Source organism: Nycticebus coucang, chromosome 4 (assembly GCF_027406575.1).
Source record: "Nycticebus coucang isolate mNycCou1 chromosome 4, mNycCou1.pri, whole genome shotgun sequence".
In the NCBI taxonomy this organism is placed as follows: Eukaryota; Metazoa; Chordata; class Mammalia; order Primates; family Lorisidae; genus Nycticebus; species Nycticebus coucang.
In genome coordinates this window covers 81406715-81425810 of record NC_069783.1, presented here as the reverse complement: position 1 = coordinate 81425810, position 19096 = coordinate 81406715, and positions in this window count along the sequence as shown.

The window sequence follows — 19096 nt, the reverse complement described above, 5'->3', positions numbered from 1 at the left end:
GGCAATATCAGATTAGAAATGTCATTAAACAAATTTAGGTGGATGAGATATTTGAGAAGATCACTGTTGTTTCTCTTATTTTTTTGTGATTTAGTAAATACAACATCTTAAATATATTCAAAGTTCAAATGGAAAAATCTGGAAAAAATATGTAGGTGAAATAATTGAGAATTAGGAAGATCTAGGGAAAGTTGAGAGAAAAGTAATTGTTTTCATTTCTCATAATACACTTAAAGGACAATTCTCCAGTTCTTTCTGCTTTCCAATGCAATAAAGGGAAAATTGAAGCTAAAAATTTTTCTTATAACTCAGTTAATATTCACACTGCTAGCAAGTAGGGACTCAATATTAAAATCCAGGTCTTCCCTAATTTCTTGTCCATGTTCTAAAAATCTACAATGCTTTAAAGGATTGTCACATCATATATTTTGTCCAAAAGCCAGTAACATCCATTTTTTATAATACATTTATGATGTTTTAGTTATTGATTTCACAATTCAAGTTAAACTGAATTAATACCATATACCCTTTTTGAAGAATTAAAATAATCAATGTCATTAAACACCTCCTCATTAAACATCTGCAAACATATCTGCCTATTGAAATGTTCACAGTAACTTGTTTGAGTCATCTTGTATTGCTCCTTGAGGTAGAAAGTCCTGAATGTGTTTGGTGCATTTTTCACGCTTTCAAACTACTTGCAAACTTACACAAGTATGTTACTCAATAAATACAATTTGTAGGGTCAGAGAAAAAAAACAAACTACTGTCAATTTTCTGGCTTCAGTTTCATGCTCCTTCTAAGAGGGGATCAACATGAAAGTATCACCCCCTGTGTGCTAAGTCTGATACTGGCTTTCCAGCTATGTTAAAAAAGATGTGTTGGTTGCTGCTGACAATAAATTATTCCTCAAGAGTCTAAACACTTCTCTTCTGTGGCAGAAAAAAACCAACCAACCAACCAACCAACCAAAAGGAAATAATAATAATTTATTATTCTATTTCAATAGTTAGACACACATTTGCATCACATATACATAGCCAAACTTATTGTGATTTGGGAGCACCCTAATTATCTGAGTACACTTTCATGCTTACTGTCATTCTATACTTCCATGACTCTTGTTAATATGAGCTCAGATATGTCAACATTTATGGTGATTCTTCAGATGCTAGTTTCTACTTTAAACCAAAAAGCAAAAGTTAAAGTACTTAATTTTTTTTAAAAGAAGAAATTAAATTCATTTTGACACAACAGCTAATGTGACAAAACAATTCTAACATAACAGAATATTTCCAAGTAAACCAGAAATACACACATATACACAGAAATCCACATAATATAGAATTTTATTCTTACATCTGTTTTTATTTACAAACCTAAGCAAATAAGAAAGTATATGGTTTATTTCCATTGTGATATTTCCTTCGAACATACTCTTATATTTTAAAATGTTATCCTTCTCCATATGCTATCTTTAAGAAAGTAATGGTTTTCAGTGAAAGTCCTTGAAACTTCCTTGTATAAATCACCCACATTTCTCCTGCTGGGGTCCTCCTTGTTGGTGAAATCCTCACATTCTCCCAATTGTGTCTCCTCCACTTCTAGGTTAGGGTAAAGTTAAGATCCTCCCTTTCACCAACTACATGTCTTCCTCCTACCCCTCAAATGAGGCTGAGCCAAACTTAGTAATTAAAGGTTTTCTGAACATTCTGAGAGTCTTTCGGTATAATTTCCCTCTCCATCTATATACAGTATACTAAAATATTCACAGCTTTCAAAATAAAACTTGTAGATGTGAATAAATCATTTCAATATTTAGTCACTGTACTTAATCAGCCACTCAATTTCCCCTCTTCCTTTTCTTAAGAGTTAATTTATTAAATACTGCTACAAATTCTGTTGTTTTAATGTGAGAATTTTATATCAGTCATTTCAGAATGGGCAGTCAATTATTAACTGGCTTATATATCATTTATGAAAGGCATACTTTTCCTCACATTATTGTAGCTTCTAATTTCAAAGACACAGAAACATCAGTTCTATATCTTGTCTTAGACAAAATGTATCTTCCTGTACTGCCTTTACCAATTTACTTCCTCCCAACAAACTCACTCCTTGTTGCAAAAGATGTCAGGCACACATTTTCAGCTTGCCATCTCCATTTATTTAAAATATTAAAAAGCAATTGAAAATGTCATTCTTATTACATAATTTTCCAATTAATTTAATTTGACTCAAGTGAAAAATGGTAATAACCTTTAATGTGTAATTCGGAAATTAAGCAAGTCTTGCAGAGATTCATTCTACCTTGCCCCTCATGATTAGCATGGGCTTCCACACTGTGGATTTGTTTTGTCCCATAGAATTGAGCTTAATAGTGACTTCTTTTAAGAGTTTAATCTTCTGCTCTCTTAAATCTGCAAGAGTAAAGTATAGAATCTCTACTGTTATGCTAATAATCTCTCTCCCCTGTCACTATTACACATTTTTTTCTATGCATTAACAGGAGATTTTAAAACACTCGATAATTTTTGCTACTTGTAGAGGACAACATACACTTAACTAATTTCTCAAATCTTACTCTGAATTGCTTCCAGGTCTGGCCAAAATTATAGCCAAAATGAGTTTCAGATTTGCCCCTTTATTTTCTTCCTACCGTACAGAGTAGATGAGCCCTCTTTATCTTTCAGGTAGAATACTACCACTCTACTTACGCTTGGCTTTTACCTTTACTTTTTATATAGCAACAGCCATTCCAGGCTGGATAGTCAAATCCCTTTTACAAGTCATTGTCCTTCAGGAATTTAAAGGCCACTGCCTTATTACTAATTTCTATGGAATCTCCACAGTTACACAAGTACCTTGTCATTTCTCTACCTCCTGCCCCCAAAGTATTTTGCATGGCATGTTTTGTCTTCTTTATTCCTTAATAATCTTGATTATTTGACAGATGTTCTCCAGTGATTGAGTGTGTACATGCACACACACACCCACACACACACCCCTAGGGCATGGTGCCTTTAAATAATAAACTAATAGAATCTCCACTTTACCTAAGGTTATATACCAAGAGCCAGGCACTACACCAGGTGTTTATATCAAGCACCACCCTTTTTTGAAGTAATTCTACCCAGTGTTCCAAATAATCACGTAAGTGACCTGGTTAGGTGAGTCAACTGACATATGATGGAAATGGGATTTGTGCTCTGTCCTTTGTACTCAAGATTTTATGCTTTTAAAGTGGTTGAATTTGAGTAAGTCATGAAATAATGTATCTTTGGGGATTTTTCAAAGGCACTTGTATAGCTTTTATCTCAGATGTTTTTACCTTCAAATTCGGTGAGTGGCTTACCTGTTGATTTTGGGTAGTTGACTGATAACTGCACAATCTTTGAATATACATCCTCTTTCCAAATATTTCAAGGAAATTGCTGATAATATTTCCCACAGAGCTTGTTTTCTGCTTTTGGTAACACTTTGTTTCACCTAGAGTATAATCTCCCTTTCAACACATTTTGTTCCTTACCATGACACCAAGTGACATACAGCATATGTGCAGACTTCAGGAGGCTGTCTACATTCTGTAAGATTTTCAGAAGCAAATGGCTAGAAGCAAATTCTCAAACATTGTCATATTTTACACAATTACTTCCTTTCACTAGCGATCTTTTGTGATGAGATAAGCTCATAATGCACTTGCTATTCTGTGTACAATGAGGAATAGGGGTGGAAAAGAGGATGGTCCACTCATCAGAGAGAATTTTACCACTGACACTACCAGTACCTGGTGATAAAACAGGTCTGCTTTAAGTCAGTTTTATCACTGTTTTTGAATTCTTTAGAGACAATTTACATTCTTCTTGCCTAGACCTGAGGTAAACCTCACCCACCCTCTCCTCTTTGTGTCATAGCCAGACTATTACAATTAGCTTATTGTGAATATATTAATCACTTCTTATTAACCCTATCAGTGAGAATAGATTTCTGCCTTGATGTTATGGTGATATGCCAACACCTTGTCCCCAAAGCTGGAAAAATGAGATCAACCACAGTTTATCTGTCACACTCATAACCTGGGGCAAAGCAACACTACATGCCACACAGGGCTTCATGAGCATTACACTTGGAGACAGAGTGAACAACCTGGAGCTGTGAGAGGCGGGTTCTATAGTTTTACGAGAGTGAGGTGCTGCCTGGTTACCATCACCCTGATTACCATAGAAACATTTATTGGCTGGTTTACATAATTCTGTGGGCTGGCAAGGAACTGAAACCTGTCACTCATGGACAATAAGGGACTATGCCTGGTCCCTCTGATAAAGAGGGTTTTTAGGCTGAGGACCTTGTCTATGAGAACAGAATTGGGAGGGGAACCTAAGGGCAGACCATTCATAGCCCTCGCCATTTTACCAGATGTCAAGGCACCTCATTATGTTGACCCTTGATTTTAGGAGTCATAACACAGTGTAGAATCGAATATTTTGTGAAGCTAAATATCTGTGAGATTTATATGCCACTTAAACAATAGTTTGTGAAATCAAATTAAATTATATATTTTATTTATTATTGGTATGCATCTAAGGTTTGTTAATTCATAAGTATTAACCAATTTTTAATCAAAATAACAATTATCACAATTACAGTTTTCAGTGAATTGTTACCTAATGTATTTGATGTTTAATTGTAAAACTAAGATTTTAAAATTTTTTAACTGTTTTTTTGAGACAAAAGTCTCACTCTGTCTCTCTGAGTAGAGTGCCATGTAGTCATCATAGCTCACAGCAACCTCAGACTCTAAGGCTCAAGCAATCCTCTTGCCACAGCTTCTTGAGCGGCTGAGAGTACAAGCACCCACTACCACACCTGGCTACCTTTTTCTTTTTTCTTTTTTTCTGTTGTTAGTAGAAATGAGATCTCACACACTTGCTCAGGCTAGTCTTGAAATTTTCAGTATCTTAACTATGATTAGAGCCTATCATAAGTTCTTTGTTAACACAATTTTTACTTTCTACCTAATAGCTGATATAGGGTAGAAGAAATATATGATTCCTTGAAATATGTCTGCACCTGTCATATTCCTGAAATACTGAATTGATTTCACTTTACTATGGCTTCCTATGGCTCTCTGTAAGCAATCATCTGCATCTTTTAAAATAACAGTCTGCATGTTTGGAGTTTTTATGTTGTCTCCATTTCCGCTGCCCAGACATATTATGGAAGAGTCTCCAGGATCTTGGACAGAATGGGTTATCAGCCCACAAATATTTGGCAAGATGGAAATTATTATTTTACTTTATAAAAGAAAAAGTTGAATCAATTTTTCATGGACACAAGCTACTTCTTTAAAGGCACAAATATAATGCCATTCTGCTATTAAATGTCCATACCATGAGTCAGCTGTCCCTGAATAAAAAAATAATTTAAATCACTTAAAATGAATGATCTAGTCTCTAATTGGATCAATAATCATGTCCAAGTCATTGAGAAATCTATTACTATTTGACTCATAACATTATATTTTAGTGGATACTATAATATAGTTGAATTATGCTAAACACAGTGTATATGTGTAGATATGGGGTTTACCAAAAATTTTTAAATCCCTTCCCGATACTCATACCACCAAACTGAAAATATTATCCAATATCAACATCTTTACTTGTAATTAAAACCAATTAAGTTTAATTTTGTTTTGAACGTATTTTTATTTTAATAATGCAAGCTCATCTGGGACATCCTACGGTGTGGAAAAAGTCACTGCATGAAAGTTTAGTTTTTATATTCATATTCATTATCTTCCAATTTATCTTCTCTGTCAGAAGACTAGATGTTCCTAAACTTAATGCCACATCAAACACTTCTCTTGAAAACTTTTAGGTCTTACTAAATATTCTGAACTAACCCTTTTTTATCCTTTATCAACACACACACATAGCAACAGATTAATCAAGTTTGTGCCCAAAATGTTATTCTTATCATCTCAATACATATTCAGTCATTTTATAATCTTTCCAAATAAATCTGTCACTCATATGATTGCCCATTCCAGCTGTATTATGTCCTCTCACTTCATTTGGTATGTACAATTTGACAGATATGCATTTACTCCTCTGTTCTGTGTCATAAAGCACAGAATATGCAGTGGGAAAAGCAGACATTAAGCAGGGATTTTCTCTGTTTTCAAGGAGTCCATGGTGATTAGGAAAATAAGTCCAGGTATAAATGTTTTCCATCTTCATCAATTTTAAAATATTATTATTGCTATTTCAACCATAACCATCTTTCATATATCTATTTTTCATGGCTTGCCCCCAAACTTAGTAACTTTTTCCTTTCCTGAACCTCAACAGGCAATCATAAGCTTCCATTTACTAGTTGATTTATAATAATGCAATTGAGCTACTTCAACTTGTCATTATCATCACCCAAGTTAGTCATGTGCCATCAAGTTAATATTTAGAGTTACTTTTTCTAACTAGATTATAGTTTGTCCTTACAAGAGGAAGCTATGCTTTATTATATTTTACTATTTTTAATAGATGTCAGAACATGAGTCATATGATAGCTATTCAAAAATGACCTGGCATAGAATGCAAAAATTTAACTGAATAGGTAAATATAAGGAGTAGAGCAGAAAATAAGTGAATACCTCTGACCTTTGCTACTCAAAAAAGTGGTCTAGGGTTTAGGAGTGTCTGCATAATGGGGTAACTTTTTAGAAAAAGGGAACCTTATAGGTCTTACATTTTAACAAAATTCTCAGGTTATTTGCATATCAAAGTTTGAAAAATACTTTATGGGGCCATACTTTAATGAATGGAAGCACTGAAGCCATTGCCATCAGGGTATACAAATCTTCTGGATAATAAGTAATGTACTTGAAGTTAAGTCAGTTGATTAGAGAAGTATACATATGGTGGAAAGAAAAGGAGAATAAAGTTCAGTGTACGCAAAGATTTTTATTCTTGCCCAGATAAGTCAAACAAGGGGATTAGAATGAGGAAACTTCTTAGTTTATCTGGTTTAGTGTTAGAATGATGATTGATTATGTTTTTGGTTATGTTAATTATTGGAATGAAACACCAGGAAAAAGTTATATGTTCTTCACTTTTACATAGGGTATAAAGGCTCATATTTAACAAAGAATGGATATTACAATCACTCACGAACTTTTAAAGTATATTCATAACTTGGATCAACTCAAGGTATTTTAATTCAATAGATTTGACATAAGTTCAAGGTTTATATGCTTTTAAATATACATAGATTTAAATAGAGAACCGGGCTTATTAAATCAATTGCATTCACTATGCTCACTGGCATTTCAATGAAGTCACTAAATTAGCAACACATCATTTGCTGATTAATATTCTGTACCTCCCACTTTCTCTTGAACAGACTAATTCTGTCTTAAATTTTCTAAGTTGTAATGGGTGTTTTCCTGTGAGATAACAACCTTTCTCAAATGCTAGTTGGTTATCTGGAAAAGTTTTCTTGATGATAAGAGTTTTAATTCAAAGTTTTCAGTAATACAAAGCAAAAGAAGAGGAAGAAGGAGGAAGAGATAAAAGAGGACAACAGGAGGAGGGAAGGAAGGCAGCCTTGAAAATAAAGAAGAATAAAAGCAAGGGAAAGAGGAGAGGAAATAAAGAGAAAAACACAGAGAATAGGAGAAACCAGATAAAGAAAAAGTGAGAGAGGAGGGAGAGATACATGTCAGAGAAGAAAAAAGAATGAAGAAGAGAAAAGTAAAACAGAGTAAAGGGAAAGGAAGAAAAAATTAAATAAAGGAAGAGAACTACAGCTTTTATTCAGTGATTTGTTGATTTTTTCTTATGCTGCAGTTTAAAACCCAAGAGGAAAATCTTCTGTGCCAACAACATGAGATCTACATCTTTTATTCTGCCAAATACAAGTGACAACTTCTTCTCCTCTGCCTTCTTTTGTACTATTACTGTTATTTTCAAAGAGTTCAGTGACGTTGGAAATGTGACATTTGTGGATTGACAGTCCAACATGTAAAGTAAAAATGTTTACCTGGTGAAGCCATATGTGTCCCAGCTGAAATGCTCTGAAAAAGAGCATTTCACAAGAATGAGCATTTTAGGTATCATCTGCCCAAGTGAACTCTAGAGATTTTGCCATTAAGTCAGTTCTTAGAATGCTGGGTTGTTTTGTTTCGGTTTTCAGCTTTATGGCATTTTACAATTTTATGTTGCCTTTTATCAGACTGGCGATATTCAACAATAATAGAAATAAGGCAGCATAGTGATTATTTATATAGCAACCAGTTAGACTTCTCAGAATTAGCAATAATCTTAAGTAAATATATAAAAATATCTACATGCAATAGCACATATACACATATCTCTCAATATATGCTTAAATGGCCTGTTTTATATCCACTGCTAAGCCTGAAGAATGAAAACTAAAATTCATACACAATTCTAGAGCCATTGTGTGATTTTCATCCAATAAAGAATGAATGCCTGGTCTTGGCACTTGTAGCTCAAGTGGCTAGATTGCCAGCCACATACACTGGAGCTGGCAGGTTCGAATCCAGCCCGGGCCTGCCAAACAACAATGACAATTACAACCAAAAGTAGCTGGGATTTGTGGTGGATGCCTGTAGTCCCAGCTACTTGAGAAGCTAAGGCAAGAGAATCGCTTAAGCCCAAGAGTATGAGGTTGCTGTGAGCTGTGATACCACAGTATTCTACCCAGGGTGACAGCTTGAGACTCTGTCTCAAAAATAAATAAATAATAAATAAATGTACATTTCTTGATTTCTATTTGGTGACCTGTAACAACTGTCCAAACATTTTTTGAACTGCTTTTATTTCTTTTTTTAAAAAAAATAATAGCTAAATTATGTGGTTTGTGAAGTCAATCTTTTTTTTAAGCTGAAAAGGTAATACATGTCAGAATAACATCAATATTAGCACCAAGAACAACAACATGCCCTGCTCTGCTCCGGCAATACATAAAAGTGTAAATTCTTAAACTCACTCATTATATCCCTTTCTTCTTTTTTTCCTTAATTTAATTGCATTAAATATTTAACTAAGAAATTTGTCACATAAGGTTAAATTATGAATTACAAAGTTAAAAATGACCTCTAATACATAGACATAACTACTAGTGGTTATTTTTCAAATACATGTATAAATATAAATAATTTTATAATAGATAATTTACATCTGTGTACAAATGGCTCTGCAATATCTTACATTTGTTATACTGCATTTAATATTAATAAATATAGATTACTCAAATATTATGAATCAATAAGTATTAATCATATACCAACTACATATTAGATATTTTTACTAGGTATGGAGGAGCTAGAAATAAAAGATAAAATCTTTGCTCTCAGATTTATGCAGTTGAGGAGGGAAACTGGAAGTATAGGATAACATGAGCCAGAAGGTGAAACACTCTATATTAGCAGTTAAAAGGAAGCCTCCTTGACTGAAGGTAACGTCTAACTGGGATCTGAAATGTATCTAAGAGAAAGGGAGCATAAAGAACTTTCTAGTCCATCCCCAGCAGATGAAAGAATATGTGAAGAAGTCTGGGACTTGTAAGAGAGCGTGATGTCCTAGGATAATGTCAATTGTTCAACATTCTTTTTGAATCTTCAAAAAAGCAGGCACTTATGAAAAGTTCAGCATTTGGGTCAGGTTCTGCCAGTCCCTGAGATGCAGGCTCATGTGCTAGAAATTTATTAAAGAACTCCCAAAACCCGTTCAGTCTACATCCAGGAAGCAAAAAAGAAAGGAAAACATACTCAGCAGGTGCATTTTCAGACAAAGGTCCTGGGAAGTTGCCTTCAGCCTTACATAGAACATACACTACAACTCAGAGTTTATGCCCAGTGGCTTCCATGCTCTCTGCCAGATGGGCAAAGTGGTTTTGGCAGTCCAGGGAAGTCCAAAGAAAGTTTCAGATGCAGGCTGTGAAGCACAGGCCCAGAGAAGACAATCTAATGAAGCACAGGCCCAGAGAAGGCAATCTAAGGAATCTGTGGGAAGCACTGAGATGGGTCTTTACAGGTAGACACAAACTAAACTTTCCTAAATGCAATTATGTCATGGTTAGTCAAAAAGCCAGACCACAATAAACATTTTTTAAAAGACCTTTATTGAGGTATACTTTATATAATATAAAACTTTAAATGCACAATTGAATGATTTTTAGTAAATTTACCGAATACCACAACCCTCACCTCATTCCAGTTTTAGAACATTTTCATTATTCCAGTAAGATGCCTTCTGTAAATTAATGGTTAATTCATATTTATTCCCTCATCCCAAGATAAAAATAAATCTACTTTGTTTTTCTGAAAATTTTCTTTTCTTTTTTTTGAGACAAAGCCTCAAGCTGTAGCCCTAGGTAGAGTGCCATGGCTTCACAGCTCATAGCAACCTCCAACAATCTTGGGCTCAAGCAATTCTCCTGCCTACGCCTCCCAAGTAGCTGGGACTACAGGCACCCACCACAACACCCAGTTCTTTTTTGGTTGCAGCAATCTCATTGTTGTTTGGCGGGCCTGGGCTGGATTCGAACCTGGCAGCTCAGGTGTATGTGGCTGGCGCCTTAGCCGCTTGAGCCACAGGCGCCGAGCCAATTTTCTTTCTTTTTTTTTTTTTAACATCTCATATAAATAGAACTATTAAACATTGTGGTTTTGTGATCTTCAGAACCTGGCTTCTTTCCATGTTACATGTAAAATAGTTATGTTCAATTAATTGTATTGGATACCCACTTTATGCCAAGCACTGTAAACCAAGATGCATGTGACCCCCTTGCCCAAAAAAGGAGAAATACAGACATCATACTATAGTGAGCAAAACAGAGAAACTAAATTATCATACACACAATGTCAAATTTGAAGTTATCCGCCTGATGCTCTGAGAAACTAAAGGAATTTTGAGAACACTTGCCTGGGGAAGCAATATTTGACTGGGAAAAGAATAGGAATTGATTAGGCAAAAGGCAAAGCATTTGGGATAGAGAGAAAAGGATGTGCTCAATAGAGAGAAAGAAAAGTATTTAATAGAATTGGCTGAGAAACTATTGTTTGGGAAGAAGGCAGGGGACAGACTGAGCTGAACCTTATTAAACCATACTAAATATGTTAGTCTATTTTAAGAGCAACAAAAGTCACTGAAGTATTTTAAACTGTTGTTGTTTAAAAATATACCATCAACCTGCAGGAAACTTTTTTTAATTTTTTAATGTTCTCAAAATACATTCTCTATGTAGAGAAAGAAATACATTTTCCCTGCTTCAGACTTCTACTTCAGGACAAATCAAGGTTATTTTAAATGTTAACTCATTTAACAATTAAACATTAAAGCAATCACCTCATGGATTTTGCTAGGCAATCTAGAATTCCCTCTACATTGGCCATTGTGCAATACCATCTAGTCTGATTAAATAGTGAGTCATTTCATTTCTCATTTAGTAAATTTAAATATATCCTTTAGTCCACTATGTATGAACTATATGGAGAACTGCTTCAAATCTTTTTTTGTATCATCACAATTTTCTATATTTTAGTACTAAAATGGAAACTTGAAAATATGCTAGTATTCTATCCAACATCAAATATATTTACATGAAAAAATAATTAAAATTGTTAAGCCAATTATCCAGATCATTTGAGCAAAAAGCTCACTTTCTTGCTCTGAATGATCCTTGTTTATTGTTTACTTTACTTGAATCCTATTTAGCAGATGATGGCTTACCAACACCTTCCTACATTCCTGATACACTAGGTGATTAATATAAGACATGCAGTAAGATCCAAAAAGTGTTATATTGAAATAGAAAACTTATGTTCAGTAAATTAGAGAGAATATGTCTGGTGATTATCAAAGGGATTGTTGTGCTGTCTGGTCTCTAATAATCTTTAGAATGAATTTGAGAAAAAAATTATAAATGAAATAGTACTTATGGAGATTTCAATTGCTATATCAGTATGTTGGGACTTTAAGTCTTAATGCACATCCTTAGAGACACACACACGTATATTTGTATATATGTCATTGTCCACTCAGCCACTGGATTCAAGCAAGTGCTCAAGTCCATACTGCACCCTGCAGGTGGATTTGAGTATTTTGTGAATTATACACAAGCTTCTGAGAAGCACTGTCCAAATAACCAGTTAGAAGTGAAAGAACTCAGTGCCTTTCTGTAAGCAGGCTGGATACATTTCTTTAACTAGGCCTTGTTTAATATTGTGACCCAAAGCATTCTGGATATAGAGATAACCCCCAAAGCACATATATTTTCTACACATAAACTATAACTCCTTTTATTCTTTAAACTATATGATGTAGGTAAATTATTGCCACTATTTTGCAGAAGAAGAAACAGGATACGGGTAAAACATTAGCTAAAGTCACACAGTCATTAAAGTGATGGTCTAGAAATTAAGTCCCAGTCTGCTAATTCCAGAGTTCCAATAACTTGTTTCTTTTCTCCATAAAATATTTACAATTTACAATTATGTAGTACTTTTACCAAAAGAGAACTTTTCTCCTTAAAATATTATATTAACCTCGGTTATACACTTGACAGATGTTCTTATCTTATAAAAATTGTGAAGAGAAGAATTGAAGATTCAGTCATTCATAAGATTCTTTACTTTTTAAAAAATAAAAATAAAAAATCACTGGAGCCTGTCTGGCTCTTTCTGAATAAATAAATAAATAAATAAATAAAATGATCATGAAAACAAATATAATATAGAAAGATTTGGGCATAAAACAAATAATTTCAATTTAATGACTGGAAACCTAAAAGACTGACACATTTTATGACATTTCTTGTTATAGATATGCTGGGAGAAGAATCAGGGGTTCAGACATTTGACAGTCTTTTTTTTTTCACATCGAGTCACTCTTCATATAAAAGGATTAAGATTCTAACTAACTTAAGATTCATTACTAACTACTAAAATCATACCCAAAGCATGTGCCTGGGTAATGAACAAATAATTGCTCAACTCATTCAAACGACAATTTGGCTCTGTAAAAAGGGACAAAAAGTCAGTAGATGAGTTGTACAGCTGAAATGAACACCCTGAAGAGTTTTGGGGGCTCTTTGCTGCCTTGTACCACAGGTTCAATGGACTGTCTACATTCTCTTGCAGGCCTAGTATATCACATGTGATTCTGCTACAAAGAGAAGCTGATTTCTAGGTGGTTAACAAACCATGTATGTAATCACATCGTGTTCATACACTGTTAATTGTAGAGAGTAAATCTCATTGTGAGGAGGAGGGGAAGTAAGGGAGATTTGTCTGCAGAAATATAAGGACCTCTCTTGGCAGTTTTTTAAAGGAAATTTGCCAAGTCTCTCTCTTCCTGCCCCTGCTTTACACACCCATCCCCACCCCCACACACTTATGCACACGTACAAGTTCCTAGTTGTATTACTAGTGTAATATATCACATCCTTTCCAAGTTTCTGAGGTGTGAGGAGGGATGAGAACCAATAATGTAGATAGAAATAATGATAGAATTCTAGGGTAGGGGGGATTGTCAGATCATGGGCAACTCTGCCTCTATCTATGTAAACTAGCAAGTTACCTGCATTCTTGCCCTTATTTTCCTTACCAAAAGAAAGTTGTAACATACCGAATTATAGTGGTCGTTTCATTTCCACTATCCTCTAATATTAACTATGTCCTTAGAATTGATTTAAGATTTAGAATTCTGCAGGTTTAGTACACTCCAACAATCTCAAGTCATATAGCTCATAGCTATATTCAAGCTAAATGTTTGTCTTAATATTTGAGCATATTTGGAAAAGATTTCGTTTGTTTCTCCTTTCCTTAATTTTACATCATCCTATTTTCTACACTAAACACACTAAACCCAATAAATAAGAAAAAATTTCACTTTACAAATCACAGTTTCTACTTTTTCTTCATTATTATATTTCAGATGTTACTGCAGACATTTTTAATTTTTACATGTGTGCTGATTTTAAAGGGTCCAGTCTATTTACTTTCCCGTCCAATATTTTTTTTTCTAATTAGCTAATAACTTAAGTAGTTTTATTTGTTAGTTTGTTTGTATTCAGTGATAATTTTTTTTTCCTCACAACCAACGTTCATTTTAAGTACCCCAGTGCTGGAGTACTTAAATATATTCTGGGCATAGATTCAGCTTTGAAAATAATAATAGAATACATCCAACTAATTTAAGCAATGTTAGGAAGAGTATGTTTATGGCCTAAAAATACTCTTGTGCAGTGCTTTGCATATTAGGAGACGAGTTTTATTCTGGCAGTGTCAAAACTTTCATAACCTTAAGAAGAGTTTTTACTAATTTGTTCAAATTAATGTTTTATTCACTTATCCAGATTAACAGATGATGAATTTAAAATCATGATCAGATAAAATTTCTTCCTTCAGATCCATTGTCACAGTGTATAAATGCAGCAGAAGCCCCTGGATTAAGATTTCAATCAGATGTCAATGAGGTTTATTGTTCAATAAACAATAATGCACAGGCACTACACCATGCAAATTGACTTGTTTTCTTGAGAGTGGCTGCTGTTTTGAGAGATAGAAACAATTTTCAGGGCAATAAGCACATGCTAAGCAAAATAGCTTGTCTGCATGTGGTGCAAGAAGTTCAAGAAAGTAGCCAGGAATTGAACATAGGAAAACAGCTTTCACTGATTTGAGTCATTTCATATTCAGGGCACGTCCACCCTTTAGAATTTCTCCTGAAACATACTGTGTTTCAGACTCTGTGAATTCTAGTCACATCTCTTTCCACTTGATTCATCCAGCTCACAGAACTGCTGCAGGAATCAAGGTCCCAGACTTGTAATGGCAGCTTGCCCTTGGAACACTGTAGGAGTACTGAGATAATAAAATTGTAGAATCTTAGTGTTTGTGAAGGCCTTTGAGAGACTGTTCTATTCATCTACCCAAACTCAAATATCTCTCAAAATGAACACTCAGGCTCCACTTAAATACTTTCTGTCACAGAGAGATAATAATTTGATTAATGGAAATCTTTAATGTTAGTCGGTTCTTTCTGATTTTCCCCACGTATGTCTGCCAACTCAACCTGTTGGTTGTCTTTCAGTCTCCTATTGCAATTCACAATCTTTCATGACTGTAGTTAAGCAGTTGAAGAATACAACCTTAACCCTATTACTTGGCTCAGTTCTATGTGGATCTTTGTACTATTTCTTATATAAGCTCATATTCAGAACCTTTAACATGATAGTGTTGGGTGTTGAGGAACCAGATGTCAGGTTCCTGTGTTTCCAGGTTCTCGGTTCCCAGTACTGAAGAATGATTATTGGTTCTGAGATGATAGAAAGAATGAGCAGAGCAAGCAGGTGTAAGCAGGCAAAGTGCCAAAATTTAATTAAAGATTAAAGCATAGTACATTCCAAAGAAGGAATGGGTCAGGCCCCATGAATGGAAGAGATGCTAATTTTAATAAGATTACTCCTTTTATGCTGACTTCCTAATTTTATGTTAAGGCTGTGTGTAGGGTGCAGAATATTCATTGTTTCTCTTGGAAAATGATGCAGAATTCCTGGAATTAAGAACCTCCTCCTTTTTTATCCTGGAAAGGCAATTTCCAGGAGTTGCCATAGTATTTGTAAACTATCATGGCATGGATCTTTTTACTATGTTGATGAGGTGAGTCATGTAGGAACACTTTTACCTCAACTATGCACATGCTCCAAAGACCCTCTATGGAGGCACTGATCGTGTCTCTACTTTGTGGTTTTTCTACCACTTTCTGACTGGTTAGTCCTTGGAGACCTTCCATTGTAGCCAAACATCTGATCAGTCCTTGGGGACCCCCTTGACACATCTATTCTTTCTTGGGAGCCCCACTCCCTTAGGTCCTTATCAGGCTGTTCCCAAAACAACCCAAGTCAGTATGACCACATTTGTCTGTCCATGTCAGAATGTCCCTGGGACATTAGTTAGCCTCTATCTCAATGCAACCCACCTGAAAGGTCCTGAACCTGTAAAACTATTTTTTTTTTTTGAGACAGAGTCTCATTTTGTCACCCTAGGTAGAGTGCCATGGTGTCACAGCTCACAGCAACCTCAAACTGTTGGGCTCAAGTGATTCTCTTGCCTCAGCCTCCCAAGTAACTGCAGTCCCTACTACAATGCCCAGCTATTTTTATAGATAGGGTCTCACTCTTGTTGGGGCTGGTCTTGAACTCCTGAGCTCAAACAATCCACCCCCCTTGGCCTCTCAGAGTGCTAGAATTACAAGCATGAGCCACCACACCCGGCCTTGTAAAGTCTTGATTAGCCACATTCCTGTGACAACTAGCATGACAACTCAGGCCAACAAAAATAGCAGACTGACTGACTCAAGCCAGACCAAAATAGCATCCACCATCCAGCCTGCTCATGTCTAACTAACTGCCTGATCTAACAATAGTAAATGTACATGTCATACTGTGAGAAGCCAACTCCCAGATACAGATCTAGAGATACAGCAAAATTCTCACTAATCTCTCTAAATTTCAGCTACACGCAGTTTTTCTTGTGGTTATCATTTTACTACAGGCTACCATCTTTTCAACTTATCTTTACTCATTTCAAAAAAAAACCATTGGTTCGGCTGCTTTCAGTGACATTCACATGCCATTTTAGATGGCTTCATGCATATGCTATATTAATAACTATAAAATATAAGCTCATCCTAATTTAAAATATCTTTTAAATATTGCTCATGTATGATTAATAAATTTATGTGATAATTTTGATCCACATGGAACCTCCATACCACTTCTCTTTCATGGAAGAAATCAATAGATACAAAAATTCTGAAGAAGTAAATTGATGTATTTTATGTCTATCAAAATAAAGGACATGTGTTAACAAAATATAACATTGAAGCAGACTCAGACTCCTGTACAAGCTCTGCTACATTTTAATTATGTAATCTTGGAAATTTTATTTAACCTTGCTTGCCTTTTTTTCTTGTATGTAAAATGTTTGTGATATCTATACGCACCTCACTGTGTAACTGAGGTTACAATATACAGCCATTAGCATAGTGCATGGGACCTAGTAAGGTTGGCTTGACATGTTCTAAGTCTGTCAGAGAGTTTATGCTGACGTGAAGGTGATGGTGATGAATTTGAAGATGGTAATTGCGATAATGTCAAGCATGTTGGCCTGTCTAATTAACACAGTATTAAGAACAATAAAACTAAGCAAAGAAGCAATACAAAATCTAGTGAAATTTTTTAGGCTGAGACAAAGAGACAAAAATCCAGATTAGTCAGAATGATCAGGTGTGTGAATTAAATTTCTTTTGTGTTCAAGGAAGACTACAAATTACTAACAGTAGAAAGTGTATACAGTGAGAGGGAAGCTCAGCAGTATCAGAAGCTGTGGTGTGAATGTCTCATATTTCCCAAAGTTCCTGTGTTGGAGCTATAATTCTCAATAATTACAAGACATGGATGTTTAAGAACTGAATAGTTGATGAGGACTCCACCCTTCCAAATGAACTAATACCATTTTCCCAGGAGTGGGGTTAGTCATCATGAGAATAGCCTTCTGATGAAAGGATACTTGGCCGTTGTTTTCTCTCTGTCTCTCACACTCTCTTGCCCTTCTACCTTCCACCATGATTCACCATCTTTTCAACTTAATGCACCACTCAATTACACCTCTATGCTCTTGGATTTCCCATATTCCAGAATCATAAGCCAAATAAATTTCAGTCATAGGTATTCTGTTACATCAGCAGAAAATAGTTTATCAACAGGTAAACACAGTGAAATAACTACATGAATTTACCCTATCATGACATCAGAGTAAATAAAATAGAGCAAAACAAACTTCTCACCCAAAATCAAAAACAAATATAAACCAAAAACAAACAAAAATTGTAGATAGCAATGGACAAATAAAAACATTGTTTTAGAAAGGAAATGGAAGAATAGTAACAGACTTTACAAATAGGAAATCCATACTGAGTACCTATAGAACTAGGTAGCCGATTTATGTTTCAGAACCTCAGAAAATCTTGAGTACCAGGTACCACAGAAGATATGCTAAGGTGATTTTACTGGCTTTATAATTGAAATAAGGAGTTGACATAGGGCTAGAAACAAGAGAATAAAGTTAAAACTTGTGCATAACAAAAACTAAATTCGTAATAAAAACAAATAAACAACTTAATAAAAGATATACATACAGCAGGCAAATAAAAGAACAAGACTCTATGTACTAGAAATAGAAAGACTGACAATTAGTATACAAGAGACTTTTCCAACCTTATCTACTTATGGATACTCGTCTACATAATGTTATATAAAAAGTTAACTTCTCCAGGCCTGGATCTCCTTCTTCCCCACTGAATTAACTTGATGTTAGAGGCACAGATACTCTATCTATGAAACATGTAACATGCTGGTGCAATTAACTAACTGATTTTGAATTACTCTTACACATGCTGACATTTGGATTATAGTTTAAAAAATTATTGATCTTATTAGTATTTACCATTCCTTCATAAAATGATGTCAAGAAAAATTTACAATTCCGTTTAAGAATTAATGTTAAACAGGATGCTGTGGCCTCCTGGAATTGTGGGGATTGTGTCTTCCCCTGGCTGCGGGAAGCCGAAGAAAATTGGGAGGCGGAGCAAGATGGCAGCCGAGTAACAGCTTCCTTGCATCTGGGCACCATGAGACTGGGGATATAGGACTCCAGGCATCTCTGGCTGGTGGGATCTGCCTATCATCACCCCTGGGAGGATACAGGGAGTCAGCGAGAGACTTCTGGACCCCAAGAGGAGGACTAAAACAGTGGAAAACTGGCAAGTGGTTGCGTGTGTTCAATCCGTCTAAACCCGCCCTCAACTTCCACAGGCACGAGATCTTAAAGAGCAAGAGGAAGTGAAAGGAAAATTAGGGCAAGGAAACAGATAAAAGAAATCACCATTGAGGAAGAATCAGCAGAAAACTCCAGGCAACATGAAGAACCAGTCCAGAACAACCCCGGCAAGGGACCATGAGATAGCTACTGCAGAGGATTCCACCTATACAGAAAGGTTAGGAATG